At 38.7% G+C, this 20,621-nt stretch overlaps 1 protein-coding gene across 1 annotated transcript in view; it reads right to left on the bottom strand.

Annotated features, from left to right (window-relative positions):
• LOC149285073 (E3 ubiquitin-protein ligase RNF38-like) overlaps nt 1–14,797 on the bottom strand; it is a 33,542-nt gene extending 18,745 nt beyond the window's left edge. Inside the window, exon 1 of the mRNA XM_089495833.1 lies at nt 14,741–14,797. The gene's annotated coding sequence lies outside the window, so the exon portion shown is untranslated. The remainder of the gene's footprint in view (nt 1–14,740) is intronic.
• Nucleotides 14,798–20,621: the final 5,824 nt, after the last annotated feature.

The raw sequence follows: 20,621 nt of genomic DNA, 5'->3' as shown, positions 1-20,621 counted from the left end.
CAGAGGGAGGGGTTAGAATAGTTAATAGGGATAGGCTTCATAGGGAAAAAAACCATACACCTCTAAATTGTATGCTTACTAATGCCAGAAGTCTGACCAATAAAACTGACGAACTGGAGTTAATAATGTCTGAAGAAAATTATGACATAGTGGGTATAACAGAGACATGGTTGGATGATAGCTATGACTGGGCGGTTAACATACAGGGGTATAGTCTATTCAGGAAGGATCGGGAAAAACGAAAAGGGGGAGGAGTTTGCCTTTATGTAAAGTCCAGCCTAAAGGCCACACTGCGGGAGAATATATGTGAGGGAAATGATAATGTGGAGTCATTATGGGTAGAAATATATGGAAAGAAAAATAATAAAATACTGATCGGGGTTTGCTATAAGCCACCAAATATAATGGAAGCAGCAGAAGATCAATTATTAAAGCAAATAAACAAGGCAGCTAATCACGATGAGGTGGTTATTATGGGGGACTTTAACTATCCCGACATAAACTGGGAAACCGAGACCTGTGAATCTCATAAAGGAAACCGGTTTCTGACTATAAGTAAGGATAATTATCTGTCCCAAATGGTACAGGACCCGACCAGAGGGGGCGCCCTACTGGACTTAATATTAACCAACAGACCTGACAGAGTAACTAATGTGCAGGTCAGGGGACATCTAGGAAATAGTGATCACAATATGATGCATTATAACTTGTCCTTCAATAAGGGAACTCTTAGAGGAGCCACAAGAACTATGCACTTTAGGAGGGCAAAGTTTGATCAACTAAGAGAAGCCCTTAACACTGTAAATTGGGAAAATGTCCTCAAAAACAAGAGTACAGACGCTCAATGGGAGATTTTTAAGAATATCTTAAATTCTCACTGTGAAAGGTACATACCGTATGGGAATAAAAGAGTCAGGAACAAGAGAAAACCAATGTGGATAAATAAAAATGTAAAGGGGGTAATAAATGGCAAAAAAAAGGCATTTAAGCTACTAAAACAGGAAGGCAGTGAGGAAGCACTAAAAAGCTATCGGGAAAAAAATAAAATATGTAAAAATCAGATAAAAGCAGCAAAATTGGAGACAGAAAGACTCATTGCCAAAGAGAGTAAAACAAACCCCAAAATGTTCTTTAACTATATAAATAGTAAAAAGGTTAACAATGAAAGCGTTGGCCCCTTAAAAAGTAATGAGGGAGAAGTTATAGACGGGGATCAGGAAAAAGCTAATCTATTAAATATATTCTTCTCTGCTGTATTCACAGAGGAAAATGAAATGCCAGGTAATATACAGCAGGATGAGATAAATGCCCCAGTACATGTCGCCTGTCTAACCCAGGAAGAAGTGCAGTGCCGCCTAAAAAAAATCAAAATAGACAAATCACCAGGTCCAGATGGCATTCACCCCCGCGTTCTAAGGGAGTTAAGTAATGTAATAGACAGACCCCTATTTCTAATATTCAAGGACTCTATAGTGACAGGGTCTGTTCCCCAGGACTGGCGCATAGCAAATGTTGTGCCAATATTCAAAAAGGGGACAAAAAGTGACCCGGGGAATTATAGGCCTGTTAGTTTAACTTCTGTTGTGTGTAAACTGTTTGAGGGTTTCCTAAGAGATGCTATTTTGGAGTATCTCAATGAAAATAAGTGTATGACTCCATATCAGCATGGGTTTACAAGGGATCGGTCCTGTCAAACTAACCTGATCAGCTTTTATGAGGAGGTGAGCTCAAGACTGGATCGGGGTGAATCGCTGGATGTCGTATATCTTGATTTTTCCAAAGCATTTGATACGGTGCCACATAAAAGGCTCGTACATAAAATGAGAATGCTTGGGCTGGGGGAGAATGTGTGTATGTGGGTAAGTAACTGGCTCAGTGATAGGAAACAGAGGGTGGTTATTAATGGTACATACTCTGAGTGGGTGACTGTTGCTAGTGGGGTACCACAGGGGTCAGTTTTGGGTCCTATTCTTTTTAATATATTTATTAATGACCTTGTAGAGGGATTGCATAGTAAAGTATCAATCTTTGCAGACGATACTAAGCTCTGTAACGTGGTTAACACAATAGAGGACAGCGCACGATTACAAATGGATCTGCATAGGTTGGAGGCTTGGGCTGGGATGTGGCAGATGAGGTTCAACACAGATAAATGTAAGGTTATGCACATGGGGAAGAAAAATCCAGGCTGGGAATATGTATTAAATGGGAAAACACTGGGGACGACTGACATGGAAAAGGACTTAGGAGTTTTAGTTAACAGTAAATTTACCTGTAGCGACCAGTGTCAGGCAGCTGCTGCTAAGGCAAATAAAATCATGGGGTGCATCAAAAGGGGCATAGATGCCCACGACAAGGAAATAATTCTACCCCTGTACAAGTCACTAGTCAGACCACACATGGAATACTGTGTACAGTACTGGGCACCAGTGTACAAGAAAGATATAGTGGAGCTGGAGAGGGTTCAAAGACGGGCAACCAGAGTAATAAGGGGAATGGGAGGACTACAGTACCCAGAAAGATTATCAGAATTGGGGTTATTTAGTTTGGAAAAAAGACGGCTTAGGGGGGACTTAATAACTATGTATAAATATATAAGGGGACAGTACAGAGATCACTCCCAGGACCTATTTATACCCAGGACTGTATCTATAACAAGGGGACATCCTCTACGGCTGGAGGAAAGAAGGTTTCTACACCAGCACAGACGGGGGTTCTTTACAGTAAGAGCGGTGAGATTATGGAACTCTCTGCCAGAGGAAGTGGTGATGGTAAACTCAATAAAAGAGTTCAAAAGGAGCCTGGACGTGTTTCTTGAAAGCAATAATATTACAAGTTATGGATATTAGATTAATAGGGACAGAACGTTGATCCAGGGATTTATTCTGATTGCCATATTTGGAGTCGGGAAGGAATTTTCCCCCTGGTATGGGGCAATTGGCATCTGCTTCATAAGGGTTTTTTGCCTTCCTCTGGATCAACACAGTAGGGACACAATATGTATATAGGTTGAACTTGATGGACTTTGGTCTTTTTTCAACCTTATGAACTATGTTACTATGTTACTATGTTAATGTACCCCCACAAATTATTAATCCTTTTTTTTCAGAAAAAATTATGGACTTCGTTTGAAACTTTCGAAACAAGCAAAACAATAATTTAAATAAGAAAAAAAATGCAATTTTGCTTAGGATTTCTTCTATACAGTAGGTGCCTTCGATGAACAATGGCCCAATTTATGTTCGGCAACATCTCTTTATTACAGACATACTCCACATACACCTTTTTGTTTTGTTCTAGAGCGCCACATTCATCCCTATGGTGTAGTATTTTTAATACTTCTGGGTTAAGGGGTTTGAGGGTTGTAAATGGTGGGTGGGGGTTATACTTTTAACATGTAGTGCAAGGGCAATGGGATGTAAGGGCTTGTTTCCTAAAAAAAACCCCACAAAACTATTTTTTATTTATTTTTCTTTTTTTTTTTTATATTTCATAAAAATAACACCCTTTTCTTTACTTTTTTGCTTTCTGGAAAGAGAGAGAAACGTTGTTTCTCACTCTCCTCCTTCCGATCTCTGTGATCAGCAAGCAGGGCTCCACGATGCAATGCTGGCTTTAGGGGGGAGTCCAGGCTGTTAATAGACAGACTGATTTACCATGTAGCGCAACATATGATCGCAAAGGGGTTAAACGCCAGCCATCAAGCAATCTCCTTTTTTCAAGAGTTTATCTTGAAACTCTTGCTCAAGTTAAAAATAAACATTTTAAGCGGATGTGGAAGTAATTAAGCAACTGTATGCGAATGAGATAGCTAACACTCTGTATTGCATAACGGTGCTTTACTACCTTTTATTATTGCAGATAATAATACTTTTATTCAGTGACATGACACACTACTCCATTAATGCTAGGTAGGCAATTTAGATTTTGAGATCAACTTGCTTGATGGGTCTGAGCCAGGGCAGAAAACAAAATCAAAATTAGGGCCGAAGGGACTGCTGCACTGGTTCCAGATCAACTTTGGGGCCATTACAGTTCTTCATATCTCTAAACACTCTGGCTCCGGCTACGAGGCACACAAGTCCTCCTGGAAGACTTCTAGAATTTTTAAAGATATTCAAAAAGTTAAAAGAGTAAAAGAAAAAAAAAATGTCTTGGCTGTGACATCATATTCTGGCACCCAGTATCAATGCAGACCGTGAAGGAGGAAGTGTTGGTGGAGCCTGTGGTTGTCCAGACCTCAACCTGCCTCAGCCCATGGTGAATAAAGATGGCCCTGATCAAAATATTCTGTAATTTAGCAACATCACTGCCTCTAGCTTGTGATTTTTGTTTGTCAATCAATGTCAATCATCAACAGGATAACATAATGGGCAGGGGCATTACACAGATTTTTTGAAAAGGAAGTTAATACAACTTTCTCCATGCTGTGTGCTATAAGTGCATATATCTATTGTTTATTTTAATCTGTTAATTTAGTGCACTGAACAATTTAGGATACAGTTAAATGACAAAGACAGTGCTTTTAAGTATATATATTTACCTTTGCTTAAGGGGTTTATTTTTATATGTACTTTTTTTTTTTTTTTTTTTTTTTTTTTACTGTATATTGGGTTAAGAGAGTTTTGGGGGCAGACATACCAAAACTCAATAATTATCAGGTGTGTCCACATACTTTTGGATATATATATAGCTAGCTGATCATTCTGCTTAGGTTCAATATATATAAATTACTAAATGCCGTTTATACGTTTATACACTAAGCCTAGTTTGCATGCATTGTTTTATCTCTTATAACCAACCAAGTGCTTTCTGTTTTTATTCCTAGCCAAGTGCAATTGATTTTGTGACGTATTTTCAGACACCTCAAGACATTTTCAATAACAGGGTGGGATATAGTTAGAGCCAGCAAAATGTTAGATCCATACACACCAGGCAGGGGGCTGATGTTACATTTATTTTCAGGTCAGTGATCATGCTTTGAATTGGAAACTCTGTTCTCTCTGGCTGAAAAGCCAAAAGTTCCAATTGCTTTTTTCCTTCTTTGTTTCTTTGAAACTGTGATTATCTAATTTTTCTGAAATGCAAGCAAAATAGTTTACATAGATATTTGAACTAGTCTCCGCAGAATTTTGAAGTTGTATATGGGTAGAAAATGCTATGCCTTTACATACTGATTTCACAGATGTACAATTGATGCACTTTAAAGAAGACCTGCAAACATGTTTGTTGGATATCACTTGGAATAAAACATGTAGACACCTATTGTAAAAAAAAATAAAAATAATAATTTAGACCAGTATGAGACAGAAAAAACAGGGCATTGGTTTAAAAGTGGCAGCCACTTTTTTCAAGGGTCCCTGTATTTCAGCAAAAAATATGCACTCCCAGATCAATTAAAGGAATGGACCACACTGTGCAGAGTGTTTTACTATCATTAGTATAAAATCGGAACCATATTATAAAAATTAGACTTATATATTCATTCAAAGTTGATGTGTAACAAATGTTGCCATATTTGTGCATTTGTACAATTCTCCAAAAACAAGCAGGGCCCCCCCAACAAAATAAACAAAAATGAACAAGAAACCTCAGAGTATTGGTTACAAATGTGTTAATTTGGTTGTCTGGGTGGAGAGATTGCACTGAATTTTGTTTTGCAAAAAAAACCTCTGAAAACAAATGCGTAACAAAATAAAAGAAAAAAATGACACAGTGAGATCACCCAAATATTTAGTACTCACGATCATTTGTGGACTGAATTATGGAATAAAAATGAGGAAACAATCACTAGGTTCTGGCTGCCATGGAATATCTTTCTCTTTCATCACTGAATCTTTCATTCTACTTGTCATTGCATATTAAGCATTGAGATTAGATGACTCTCTCTATGCTTATGTGAAGAACAATGTTGATAAGTAACTTCTTAGTCTCCTGCACCAAGTACAATATTCCAGACTATGTTTAGCCATCATAGCTGTTTTAACCTTTTCAGCACCATTAGGAATGAATTGGTACCTGTGGCAACAAAAAGGTATATATTAAGAAAAGGTTATTTGTGCTGTGTGTTACATAGCATGGTGTCAGTTAACCACTAAAACACTGCCTTGGTTCATAGAAACCCTCACTACACTAGGGTCACAAGCAGAGCCGGCCTTAAGTGTTCTGGCGCCCCCCCATCCCATTCCTTTCTCACTGCCCCTTCTCACTGCCTCCCCCTCTGCCCCTTCTCCCTATGCTTACTTACCTCTTTGCTGGAGTCCTGCGGTGGGAGCGGGAGGCGTCCGTCTTCCTGATCTGCCGCGATGCGCGCTTCACAGCTGAGCGCCGGAATAATTCCGGCGTTCAGCAGGAAACACCGGCACCTCAACGGAGTCACGAAGAGTGAGGGGCGCCGAGCGGTCGCTGAAAACTTCCCGAGCGACCGCTCGGCGCCTGGCCTGCCCGGGACTTAAATTGAAACATCCTTTTTTTGGGTTTTTTTTACTTTATTTAACTTCCTCCATGTTAAAACAACTTTATTTTATATGGAGGATGTTAAATAAAGTTAAAAAAAAACAAACAATGCTTTAAGTCCCGGGCAGGCGCTCCTGTTGCCATGGCGCCCTGTGCAGCCGCACAGGTTGCACACCCCTAAGGCCGGCCCTGGTCACAAGCACAACAGACTAATACAGATGGCTGTACCTTCAGGTCATCTGAGGTCCACAGGGTTTGATCTTGCAGTCAGAACATTGTTTTGGTGCTCAAGTAGCCGTAGAACCTGCATTTAATTAGATGACTACGATACAGCACTCAAGTGCATAAAAAACAAAGGTCAATGTAAAGCCACCGACTGCTATTACCAAGTCTAACTAAGACAAGAACAGGTTTTTTTGCAGATTAACTACAAAACACTATTCCCATACTGCATTGTATTGCTTTTCTAGTATATGATTTTACAATTCTGTCTTAACACATAAAATAGATTGCCAGTAAGTGATTGTAGGAAAGGCCTTCAATCATGTGGTGTTGCTCAAAGGGTTAAAACTAGCCTGCCTTTTTTTTTTAACATTTATGCACTGGAATAGCACCAGGAGGGTAGAAGTTGCTTCTGTAGCCCACTGGCACAGTAATGTAGGCCTCCTCTGCCATTGGCACATAAGAAATCAATTTAAGCCAACGGCACTTGCAAATGTTCTGGTACGTAAACCCTAAGAACAACCATGAATCCCATTTGCTGTACAAATGTTTCTGCTATCTGGAAAATAAACCTATGTCTCTCCCATCTAACTTTACTAGTACTCAGTAAAAACCAATGCGGCATCACATCTCAGCTCAGTCTTTCCACCCCTATCATAAATTCATGGCAAATCATGCCACCTCTTATACCGGCATATGTCTAAACAGATGGATGAGCACATTTACATATCTGTGAGGTCAGGAAAAACAGTACAAGCCCAAGAGATGCACCGTGTTCCACTAATCTAGCTTCTAAGAAAAGGAAGACTCAGAAACCGGCAGAAACAGACACTAAATGGATAATAAACCTCTCTCCCGAAGCCCTCTTTAATCTGCCAGAGTCCAGAGCACAACATATTGACATAAATTAATTGCTCTGTGTCCTGTATTCACCTTCTCCATGGCACGCCCAACCCCCACCAGAAAGCAATCACTTTAACTATTTAGAGGACAGATTAACGTAAAATACACAGCAGCATGGTATGCCATGGCCGACAAAAAGTTCTCATTCTGTTATATCTGTCTAGAATGTTGAGAAGGGCACCATTACACTAATGTTCTGTAGTCTGTACATGTTACACTTCTATTGTAATCCAACACTATACACATCCATATAGATTTTTTTCTACTAGCAGTGCGTGAAATGGTATATAGCTAAACAGAGAAGTCTGATATGTTGCCTGTGCCTGCCCAAATATGTTGTGGTCTAGATTACTGTGTGAAGCTGTCCTCCACATGCCCTTATTCACTAGGCAGCACTGTCCGCTGTATGAACCATACAGAGCTTGGCCACAAATAATTCTTAGTATTATGGCAGCTCAAGCTGCTTTAGAGGCTTGCTGCGGTGACATAACCAAGGTCTATCGTACAAAGTAAATTGACAGAAAGTAGAAATGGGGGCCACACTGCATTACCTGCCCCTCTGGGTGATGCGTTATAGATGCGAGGGAAAAAATGCTACATGTTAGAGGTCTGATGAGAATATTGTTTGATAGGTGTGAGGGAATGAGGTGTTATGTGTGATATGAGTGATAGCTTTGATTAGAGTGATGTGTGATAGGTGTGATGGGAGTGATGTTCCAGTTGCAAAGACAGGTCTAGACCAGTAGTGTCCAAGTCAGGACCTTGCGGGACACAAAAATACCAGGAATTCTGTGCATCATTGCTTGAAAACGTATAGTTTCCTTAATCATTGAGATCGATGTGCTTAAGCTGGGGTCCCTCGAAGCCTGAAGTTAGATAACACTGGTCTAGAACACTATTAAGTCATCTTCATCTTTTATTACTGAACACCGAGTGCTTTTATTTTTCATTTTTTAAACATGTGAATATTAATGCATTTATTTTGATCTTCTGTAGTTTAAATGTCAATGTCTTCAATAGAGTTACCCATCAAACATGGGAATCACATTAACCTGTGGCTATTTTTCTTGGAGAACTCCAAAAGATTTCCAAGTCATATATGAGTTCCAGTTTTTTTTTTTGGTGACTGGATAAAAGAAGAAACTCCATAAAAGTTTTTTGATTAAGCATTTGGATGGAGAGTTGGGGAATATTAATTGATAGTTAGGACCAATTTTGGGGGGTCAGAGCTCTTGAAAATGATCAAAAAGTATTATTATGGAAAGATACCTACTGTGAAAGTAATGCTCTCCAAAAAAGTACAATATCAATCTTAGCATCAGTGATCCTCTGGAGCCTCATCTTCTCTCTTAAGAAATGCTTGAAACTTGTTCCAAATACCTAAGGATCATCCTGCACAACAGTATTAAAAGTACCCAACAGGAAATGCTTTGTTTCATAATGGTTTAGTAAAGGTTTAGGCCTAAAGCCTATCAGACCATGGTGGTTTTTTGTTTTTTTTACTAATTATTTAGATGAACAGTAAATATTTAGGCTTGTCATATGAAAATATGGATGGGCTATTCAAAATAGTGAAAGACTATCTGGACGATTAATCGTGGTATCCCAAACCAGCACAAGGAACAGAAAATCCTCTTCACGAAAGCAGGGCGAACTGTCAACATTTGGTTTGCAGGGTCTTCTAGTAGACTTATACATACAACTAAGTCAAATTCCCTTTGGCAGATCACCACCTCTTTCTAGTTCATATACTGCCGTTGAGTTGCTGTTAAGATTAAGAAGCCTAATATAGGGCAACAACAGTTATCCTCCCAGGAAACGGCTTAAGCCATTCTCTAACACAACAAGAGCACTGACTTCCATGTCAAATACTTAACAAATGTAGGAACTAGAACTACACTTTTCTTTTACTGCATTAAAAAAGTAATTTTATATGAACACAATTATTTCATATGTGACCTTTAACAATTAGCCTTCCTAACCATTTTATTTTTGTACTGTTCCCAGAGAGACCAAACGAGCACCCTTCCAGCTGTTGAACAAACAGCTTCAACACATCATCGCAACCAGATCAACTCATCCCTATCCAAGCAGTCCTCTCCTATTGTCTCACTTCCCCCTCAACCACCGACTAGATTGTAAGCTCGCAAGAGCAGGGCCCTCTTCTCCTTTGCACCAGTTTGTTATTGTATGTGTTATTGTATGTGTTTCTAAATTGTTCTAATGACTGTAACAGCGCTGCGGAATCTGCCGGCACTTTATAAATAAATATAATGTAATGTAACTCATTCGGCAGTTAAAATGTGGCAGCCATTTTGCCTTTCTAGTTATTTCCGGGCTAATATTTGAACTAATAAGGTTTGTATATAATGTAAATAATAATTTATTTTGCAGCTTAACCCTTAACGTGCAACATAAACCTGAAGAAGACTCATGTGGTGCCTTTTCACCTAGTAAAACACTCAGCTTCCGAGCAGTGTTGTTCACATTTGAATTAGCTGAACCAGTTCTAACATGGTATGGATAATGCTCCAGACAGTGACTCATGTTTTAATGCAGTGAGGCCACACATGAAAAGGTTCTGCTCTTTCATTTCCTACTGATCTCACTCCACATGAATTCAGAACATGAATCAAGCTAAACGCAGTTCCCATGTCCTCCTTCTCTCCCCACACAATCCAGATATTTTTTTTTTCATCATTATCCTGAGAATAGGAGATTCTAGGCTTTTAGGCCACTGTGGAACGCTTCTGCGTCTACCTTCCAGGAAGTAGGGATTAACCCTATCTGCCCGGGGAAAGGCTTAATGTATAGTATGCTTATGGTTCCAATCCGTCACGACTGCTATATTGTGCATTCCTTTTTAAATTAATTCGTATTTCATCAGAGCCACAATTTTATTTATACTTTGGTAATGAGAGGATTAGAATACACATACCAACATTCATAGCCCTTATTGGATTTTTTTCTTGGAATATTTTAATAAGAGAAATTGTCAATGCATGTGACATACTGTGAAGACAGGTTAAAAATTTGGGTTACATAGCTGTGGGAAAAATACAATTTCTGGCTGATATTGTTCTACTTTGATACTGGATGTACACAGTGTCCTAACTTAGGAATTTAGGGGCATATGCTGAGATTTCTGTTTATAGATATCATATTACTTGTAATATAATACATTTGTGTTGATATATTTTAAGCACTTTTATCAGTGCCAGAACAGAAGGTCATAGTTTCAAAAATGATGGATACACCACTTTATAGGTACCATATGGCTTATGCGTCTCAATACACCACTGATAAATACATTGGTCTGGTGATGTTAGCCACTATATATATATATATATATATATATATTTATATATCTATATATAGATATAGATATATATATAATGAAATTTAAATACATTTAATTTAAAATGAAATGCAGGCTAAAAAAAGAAAGAGACGCGGTAATCATTAACTATTAGGATTAGTGCACACATCACATTTCCAAAGAATTTATTTAAAAATGGTACATATACGAGGCAGTGGCGTCTCCAGGTTTCATATTTAGGGGGGGCACATGGGGGGCCAGGGACCAAAGTAGGGGGGCCAATTATAAAACGGTACATATACACTATATATATATATATATATATATATATATATATATATATATATATATATATATATATACACACACACGTTAGACGTGCATTTTTAACTACATAATGTGCACTTATCTCTTTGAAGTAAAGACTGTGATTAAAATATGATTTCAAAATAACAGCTAAAGTGACAGTTATTTTTCATTATTTAATATTAGCCCCTGCTGACAATATATATAAATATTAGACCCTGCTGCAGATATATAGAAATATTAGACCCTGCTGCAGATATATATTAATATTAACCCCTGCTGCGGATATATATTAATATTAGCCCCTGCTGCGGATACATACTTATATTATACCCTGCTGCCGATATACATAGAAATTATACCCTGCTGCCAACATATATTAATATTAGCCCCTACTGCCGATATATATTATTAGTCCCTGCAGCCAATATATATAAATATTAGCCCCTGCAGCCAATATTTATTGATAATAGGCCCTGCAGCCGATATATATAAACATTAGTCCCAGCTTCCGATATATATTAATATTAGCCCCTGCAGCCAATATATATTAATATTAGACCCTGCTGCCAATATATTTGCCACACTGACTGCAGATCAGGGGAAGACAGTGAGAGTCAGTGCAGTGTTCCCTCCTTCTGACTGCACCGTGACATTGAGAGGTCCTCTCCCCTGTAATCATCCCCAGAGTCCCCTCATTCACTAAACCATAGCGCTCTTTTACTTACACCCTGTAGTTCAGGTATAGATCAAATAAACAACACATGGAAACAGCACATGCAACTGAATGAGATTAAAAAAAACCTTGTATTTGCAGGTATACATAAATAATGTATGGAAACATAGCATTGCAGGTATAAACCAACAGAACACACAAACCCAGCATTGCAGGTATAGATCAACTGAAAATCACATGTACACTCAGCACTGAAGGTTTAGATCAAATAATCAACACATGGAAACAGCACTCCAGGTATTGATCAACTGAATAAGACATGCAAATCCTATATTTGCAGGTAAACATTAATAATGTATGGAAATATAGCCGATACAGATGAACAGAATGACACAAAACCCAGCTTTGCAGATATAAATCAATTGGAAATTACATATAAACTCTGCATTAAAGGTATAGATAAACCCCCCTAAATTACAGGCATAGATCACTGGTCACACACCCCAAAGCCAGCCCTGGTGTCCACACTGCCCATATAGAACCTGACCAGCACCTAAGTTACACATTATGTCAACTTTGTCCCCAAACAGCTGAACGTACGCCGTTTTTGTCCCATAAAGACCTCTCCCTCCCAATCTATCCTATCTACCCCCTCTCCCTCCCAATCTTTCCTATCTACCCCCTCTCCCTCCCTATCTACCACATCTGCCTCTCTATCTACCACATCTGCCTCCCAATCTATCCTATATACCCCCTCTCCCTCCCAATCTATCCTATGTACCCCCCTCTCCCTCCCAATCTATCCTATCTACCCCCTCTCCCTCCCAATCAATCCTATCTACCCCCTCTCCCTCCCAATCAATCCTAACTATCCCCTCTCCCTCCCAATGTATCCCATCCACCCCCATCTCCCTCCCAATCTACCCCCTCTCCCTCCCAATCTATCCTTATCTACCCCTTCTCACTTCCTATCTACCTCTTCTCTCTAACCCCCTCCTAACTTTCTAACCCCCCCTTTGAAGTTCACTTACCTTGGGCTTGTCCAGCGGTGAGATCGCGAGGTCTCTGTATCCCTGGTTCTGCCGGCTTCACTGCTGGGCGCCGGATATGACGACATATACCGGCGCTCGGCTTGAAATGCCGGCACTGCGAACCAGGAAGAGGCCTCGCGGTCGCGGAGAAGAGTGAGAGGCGCCGAACGGTTGCTGAGAACTTATTCCTCAGCAACCGCTCGGCGCCTCTCACTCTCTCCTCCGGGTCTATTAAAAAAAAAAAAAGCCGGCGTTTCAATTGGGGGGGCACACCGGGGGGCACAGCATGATGTAGGGGGGGCCATGGCCCCCTCTGGCCCCCCCCTGCCGACGCCACTGATACGAGGCAAAGAGGCAGGTTTCCGAAGCATAGTAAAAGGGAGAAAAACTTAAATTCTACTGCTATTTCCTGGATAGCTTATGACACAAATAAACTAAATACTGGATTATAAAATGAACTATTTATTTACCACTGGATAAACGGGACCTTATCCTTAGAGGCAGGGTAGGGCTGGCACCTTCTAGCTCGGAGGGTAGGTAAAGAATGCCAAATGGACCCGTCAGTACCTTGACCCTCCTGGTAACTAACACATTGTTACACATATTTATACACATACTATGACATTAATATAAATATACATACTCATTCTACATACACGCTACATACACTAACACACACACAAACATACATACATACTTTGTATGATTGTAAGCTTGCGAGCAGGGGCTCTCTCCACCAAATGTATCGGTTTGTCTTAGTCTGTCAATTCTTGTCTTGTCATATCCCTTGAATTTATGTATTGTATTAAGCGCTGCGTAAACTGTTGGCGCTATATAAATAAAAGATAATAATAATAATAATAATACTTGCTCCTCAATTATCCTATATCTCACTCCTTCCCTCCTTCCCTCCCTCCCTCCTTCCCTGCTGTTTAACCCTTACCTTCTCTCTCACACTCTCTGTGCATCCCTTCTTTGCCCTCTTTCTCACACTTTCCCTGCCTCCCTCCTTTACTTTCTCTCTCCCTGCTTGCCTGCTTCCCCTCACCCATTTACCTTCTCTGGGGCTTTTTCCTCGCTGCTCGCAAATTGTGCGGAGCTGCGCGGGCAGCCTGCCCCTTTCACCATTTTTTATTACTAGTATCAGATAAAAAATCGATTTTCACTGTGTTTTTTTACATAAGCTGCATATTAACTTATTTATATGTGTTCTACCTCTCGTAATGAAAGTGTATGGATAAAAAAAGAAATTCCTAGTATAAGGGATAAGTTACATGTAGTGTCTGAGCAGGCAAAGTCATCCAAAATATCACATCCTCTCTCTTTATTGATGTCCATGCAATGACTTCATATCACCCTCACTGCCATCAAATCATTCTCACCCAAGCTATCCCTCACCTTCAGTCTCATTCATCCTCAACATCTCAATAGACTGTAAGCGCACACGAATGAGGTCCTCCTCATCTTCTTCTACACCAATATGTCCTAACATGTATTATGCTCTTGTTATTGTTAACTATCTCCATATTGTATAAGTGTTACAGAATCCGCTTGTGCTCTATAAATAAAATGTAATATAGCATGTAATTTAATATATGTTTGCGTATATATATATATATATATATATATATATATATATATTAAATAAACATTCTTAATTATAGTTTAAATCTACTACTCCACTCCACTCTTTGAAGACCTGTACTGCTGAAATGCTTAATGTGCTCATCACCATATGTTATTCCTTAAGTAATAAGAAATTATTCATGATATTGTAAAGTGTTAAAGGTTGTCATGCAATTTATGAGCTTTTAAAGGAATCCATACCTTTTCATCATCGTTGTATATGTGATCTTGATGTACTGACTGGCACTGAAATGAGGGACCCAGATGACCTGCAGATAAAAAAAAAGAATGGGGGATATTTCATATTAATAATAATATACAACTGGTTTGGAAGGCTAAATCAGCCATTCAGTAGCAAGAATTGTCAGGCCACAGAGGAGTAGGGCTGTTTGTTAGATCCCCTGAGCTTTGGCAGAGCCAATGATGAAGCTGACTGGCGGTGAGTATACCACATGTCAAAAGATGTGTTCAGCCAAACATATAGCTGGGAGGTAGTCATAGAAGCAATTTTATAGAAACCCCCAAGCATTTGCAAAACACGTAATTTAAAGGGACTACTCAGCTGTCATATGCATTATGACTGGGGTGTCCCTTTACATGACCATAAATCTCAATAAAGCCCACCCCCCTTGGCCATATGTCTAAGCATATTCCCTAAAACAAGCGTCTGCCATTTCTGTGCAATGCTATTTTTGGATAAAATGTGTTTTTGCTTTAGCTGCCACTTAGACAAAAAAAGTGATTGCACTTTCTAGTATGCTAAGAAAATAAACCATAGAAGATCTGTCATTTTATTCTTTCCTCTTAAGGTTTCATAACATGAAGACAACACAAAAATGTTTAAGAAACGTGTTTAAATGGCAGCACCCTACTGGTGTCTTGTTTTCTGTCACATGACAATAATGTTTTCCCTGTACAATTCTGAATAAGGCAAGATGTAACAAAATTAAACATTATTTCTGAAAACAATTTCTTTCACCAGTGTAGGTGGAATTACACTTTTAAATGTCACCAGTGGCTACAGAGACAGCATAGAAAACAAAACTGCTAGTACTATGTTTGGTGCCTTTTATCCTGGGTAAATAACATAGTGTAGTAGCACCAAGTGATTATTACTAACTCTGTGGCAGAATATTATTTCATTTACATTATGAAACCAACACGCCAATGTGATTTCATAGGGAGTATTTTTTTCTGCTGATTGGCTGATTCATGCAGCCAATCAGTGGCAACATTCATCGGACCATGGATGAGGAGGGCAGCTACATATTAAAACACAGAGTACTTTGATATTCATTCTTCTTCAATTCTTCTTTTACCTGAGATCTGCACCAATCCAGTATATCAAGAAGTAAATGTGTAAATCCTTCTAATAAAATTACAGGCAAATACATACCTTCAGGAATGGCATCTTAACTTTAAGACGTCCTCAATAATAAACTTATTTAACATTGGATCAGAAATTAACTAAATAACTAATAATGAACTAATAATAAACAAATCAATACTTTTTGGTTGAAATCTGCTTATATCAAACTCAGCCAAATGCTGAGAAAAGAGCTATTGCACATGCTAAAAACAGAAAATTTTTACTATCTTCTGCTTTATTTTAACAGAAGGTTATATTTTTGCCAACATGTTTGCTTAAACAGGATTAAGAACACTCTAAATTGTCTGTAAAATTATATAGTTGTACTTAGTGCTTAAAAAAGCTATTTAAGTAGCTATTCAGTTTGTAGGCCATTAAGTACAGCTTAATATTTTATATTGTAAGTATCATCTAGCTCTGCCTAGGAAAACCAGTGCATCTCTACCCCCCCCCCCTTTCATGGTTATAACAGCCTCCACTCTTCTTGGAAGACTTTCCTCCCATTTTTGGAGTGTGGTTGTAGGAATTTGTGCCCATTCAGTCAAAAAGTACCTTTGTGAGGTCAGGCACTGATGTGGGATAAGAAGGCATGGCTCACAATCAGCATTCCAATTCATCCTAGAATTGAGCTCCTCCACACCAAAATTGTTCAACCATGTCTTTATGGACTTGCTTGGTATACAGGGGCACAGTCCTGCCGGAACAGGAAAGGGCCTGAACCAAACTGGTGCCAACAAAATTGGAAGCATACAATTGTCTAAAATGCTTTTGTATGTTGTAGCATTAACATTGCCCTTCCCTGGAACTAAGTGGCCTAGACCAAACCCTGAAAAACAGACCACTATTCATCCTAGACCAAACTTTAGAGTAGGCAGTATGTATTTCAGTAGGCGGCGTTCTCCTGGCATCCACCAAACCCAGATTCGTCCATTAGACTTCCAGATAGTGAAGAGTGATTCATCACTAGGGTGACCACATCAGCCATGTTTTCCAGGACACATACAATTTTTTCATATTGGTGACCAGCCCAGGTAAAATTCCCTGCAGTATGGGGGGTGTATAACTAACTAATTGGTTCCCTTCCATAATTTTATACATCCGAACTAACTTGTTGTAAGGTGGGATCCTAGCTTGACTATTAACCTATTCTACCTATTCACCCTCTTTGAATTGTATGGTTTTACATATCAGGACATAATAACAGTCATCTGTTCCTTAGCAGGTCTAAAAATTTGGTAAATAAAACCTCAGATGAACAACAACGCATGCAATATTACACTGTGTTATGATTTATTCAACAAAAATAAAGCCAGAATGGAGAAGCCATGTATGAAAAACCAAGTACACTGTTTCCTTAGGAATTAGGATGCTAAATAGATGCTAAGGAATTCATTGTTGACTAATTAAGATTCGGACGACCATGAACTCCTTTGCATTTCAAAGTATTCAAATGTGAGGCCATCTGTTTGGCTGAAATTGGATCATGCAACAGGACAATGACCCCAAGCACACCAGCAAATTCTCAAAAGAATAGCTGAAAAAGAAAAAAATTAAGGTGTTGCAATGGCCCAATCAAAGTCCAGACCTCAACCTGATTGTAATGCTGAGGTGAGACCTTAAGACAGCTGTTCATAAAGAAATGGCCACAAACGTCAATGAACTGAAGCAACATTGTAAAAAAGACTGGGCCAATTGAATCATAAAGTGTACTTTGGTTTTTACACATGGCTTCTCCATTTTGGCTTTATTTTTTTGACTATAATCTTTAGACCTGATGAGAAACAGATGATTATTGTAATGTCCTGATATGTAAAACCATATAATTCAATTGGGGTATACTTTCTTTTTTAACATTACTGTGTATATATATATATATATATATATATATATATATATATACATACTTAAACCTTTTCAGCTAAGTAGTCCTAGTACCTGATTTCACCAAGTACCCCCAATGTGGAACTGTTCTCATTTATACGAGATGTATCAGTGCAATGAAGTTAACTACTTATAAAAGAACAAATTGAAATATTCTTACAGTCAGTAAACTTAACTTTGGCTCTTCTTCTTGTTTTTTTTTTAAAGTACAGTGAACCATTTTAGATTATTTTCATTTCCTGTAACTGTCCAACTGACAGCTGATATAATAATGTTACGGTAATGTCGGTTTTACAGGGACGTAATATTACATCCTCTGGTTTTAAGGGGTAATATTTCCTGTATTGATATTGATCAAAATTGCATAGTGAGTGACTAATAGTAACAAGATCACTGTCTCCAAGCACAGTGAAAGCAGCTTGTAACTTCTAAAGTATATTATGATCTCTCCAGTTTCTTTGGGCATTATAAAAATAATTTTGGTGTCTTTGAAAGAATAATTGGCAAATATAAATGAATACACATCCCTAAAAATACCAAGGGAATCTATTTGATTGTAATATGACATTGGCAATTCTCCCTTTAATATATATATGTGTGTCACTTCTGCTTTGTAAATATTTTTACAGGATTCTCAGATATAACCAGTTTAATGTTTCTTTTATAACAAAAAGAGAGGGTTAGAAAATTCAGTAATGCTGAATTGTACAGTGTACATGCAATTCTTGAAACAGCCTAGTAGTACTACAGAAGTCTGTGCAGAGCTCGATCTGTCATCATGTCACTTTGCGGCCCTCTATAAATATGTCATAGTCCAACAGCCTTTTTCATAAATTGACTTGTATTTGTATGGTTGATAACATTTATTTATAACAAGTATGTCTTTCAGAACATGCTCATAATATCAACCATGGCATTAATTGCTAGTCCCACACCAAGAGGTACAGACAAAGTGCATGACTCTACCAAAAGCTCAGTAAGAGTCTTTTTTTCTGACAAAAATTTCTGCCTCTGTCTTTTATTTATATAAAATATTTTACTTTCCGCATCCTTAGTCACTAAATTTATTCTCCTTTCCCACAACATGATCCATTGTTTCCGGGCATTCTCCTACACCATAATCTCAAGTGGCATATACTTGACATTACATGCTTCATGGGTACAGACAGCCTGGCCTAGAAAACGTGCACACCAAGTACCTGTATACCTGCAGTGTTTGACGTAAGCTGCCCAAAACACCAGCCCAGCACGATGAGCCTCTCAATGGGCAGACAGTGTATATAAATACATGTTTCAGGAAAGAATGCAGCACGTTTTTACAATATATTTTCTTTTTTTGTCTGATGTTTTTTTTTAAATCTTTTACTAAATACAACAAGTAACAATAATGAACACACAATGTATATAAATACATATGTTTGCAGAAAGAATGCAACAATTTGTTTACAGTATTTTTCCAGTTTTCTGGTGGAATTTACCTTAAAGGGACACTGCAGCCATCATATGCATTTTATCGGTGCATGGTCCCTTCATATCTTTGTGAGGACCATTTTGCAAATGCAGTTGCACCTCTTCCCACCAACCCACTCTGCTGACACTGTATGGAGTGGTCTTTTGAGACCGCAGTGCACATGTACAAAGTCTTTCTATTGATTCCAATTGGAGCAAGTTCCTGCCACCGATTGGCCGCTTAAACTGTCAATCAGTTACAGGACATAATCCCATTGATTTCAATGGAAGTACTTTACTGCCACTGATTGTGGGTCATGATGGAAGATTTTACAGCATGCCTGAAAATTCGGTGTCAGGGTTGAATTTTGTTTTGTTTTGGAGCAATACGTATTAAAGCATTTACAGAGTACTCACTTTCTGTCCCTTTTAGCTATCTTCAAAACAGATGGCAATAATTTAATTGAAATCAACTGAGCTCTACACATTCTTGGGCACATTGACTAGTAATAGCCTTCCCCCCTTCTTTACTGATCCTTCACTGACCCATAAATGAGTGGGTTGGTTTTCACTCAAATGTCAAAGGTGTGGCTGATATAGATGTAGAGGCATGTCAGTTTTTGTGACCACAGAGGTCTCTTGTTCAGAAACTGAAGGCAGTACCACATTGTCTGCTGCATGCGCATAAACAACAATTTCAGTGGACCCAGAAAAGTATTCTTGCCTAGGCCTAGGGTGACAGGTCCAGGGGGGTACAAGGGCGATCTTCCCAACCATCCCACTTACACTTTGGAGGGCTGGGCTGTGAGACGTTGCACGCCTTTAAGACACAGAGTTCCAGGATACAACATGCATACGCCAATAGGTGCACTCTTAATGCAATCTGCTCTAGCAACATAGTCCAGGATTTACCACTAGCCAAAGAAACGACATTGGCTAATTCTAATCACACATACATGCAAAGGGGAACTTGTAGTAAACAAAAACAGTAACATACCTTTTCTGTAATCAAGCTTGTAGTCAATCGTTTTCCCCCACACAGATAAATAGCAATCATGTAAAGTAACATATTGGCAGAGTCGTGTTATGCATTATGCATAAGGGTGCAGTGTACACATGAGTTGAGTGCTGAGTACAGGACCCCAATGAGTGTACTACCCAGGTGAGTAGGTTATCAACACTTTGCAGAAACCAATAAAACAAGTAGGAAAGAACACAACATAGTCCTTAATAACAAACTCTGCTAAGCACAAGAGAGTGGGAGAAATGTTTCTATCTTTGGCTGTAACCATATGCTTGTAGTCATGCAAACATCTGTCATCTTACTGCTTAAACTGCTTAATTCTAGAGCAGCAATCATTGCAGGGCTCTTCTAAACTCTCA

Source organism: Sceloporus occidentalis, unplaced genomic scaffold (genome assembly GCF_023333645.1).
Source record: "Sceloporus occidentalis isolate IW3139 unplaced genomic scaffold, rSceOcc1.0.p SCAF_85, whole genome shotgun sequence".
NCBI classification, from domain to species: domain Eukaryota; kingdom Metazoa; phylum Chordata; class Lepidosauria; order Squamata; family Phrynosomatidae; genus Sceloporus; species Sceloporus occidentalis.
This window is presented reverse-complemented; position numbering and strand designations above follow the sequence as displayed.